Raw genomic sequence first — 618 nt, forward strand, 5'->3', positions numbered from 1 at the left:
TGGGACCCCCAGGCTCTGAATGACAAAGCACCAAGGACTTTCCATCAACAAATCTGGTTTTTGGGTGGCAAATCCGGCAACCATCACCAAAAGGAATCTAAGAAACTAACACAAATCCATTGCTACCCAACACATATCACCACCCAATGCAAAATAGCTAGTGGCAAACTGGCAACGTGTTTGGGGCTCCATACTATAATATTCAAATTTTAGAGAGGTCAAATTCATACTTTTATAGGTATAAACTTTTCATACATATACATATATATGGATGAGTTCAAGTTATACATAATGTAATTCTAAGTAATGTTATATCACCTAATAATTTGTTCTTGAACTTATAGTTTGAAAATCTCATCGTTAGATGTCATGTTCTATATATTCTTAACATATATGCCAATTTTCATATAAATCCGATACTATTTACTATTCGATCCCCACACACACACACACACACACACACACACACACACACACACACATATATATATATATATATATATTAGGGTTCAACATGGCTATCACCAATTCCACCCCAAACACGAACTTATCCATCTACCCTGCAACCCATGGCCCATTGCACTCCAATTTGCAAACTCATGCTACTGCAAAGTCGCC

The sequence above is a fragment of the Quercus suber genome, unplaced genomic scaffold (genome assembly GCF_002906115.3).
Source record: "Quercus suber isolate HL8 unplaced genomic scaffold, Cork oak 2.0 scaffold_618, whole genome shotgun sequence".
Classification (NCBI taxonomy): domain Eukaryota; kingdom Viridiplantae; phylum Streptophyta; class Magnoliopsida; order Fagales; family Fagaceae; genus Quercus; species Quercus suber.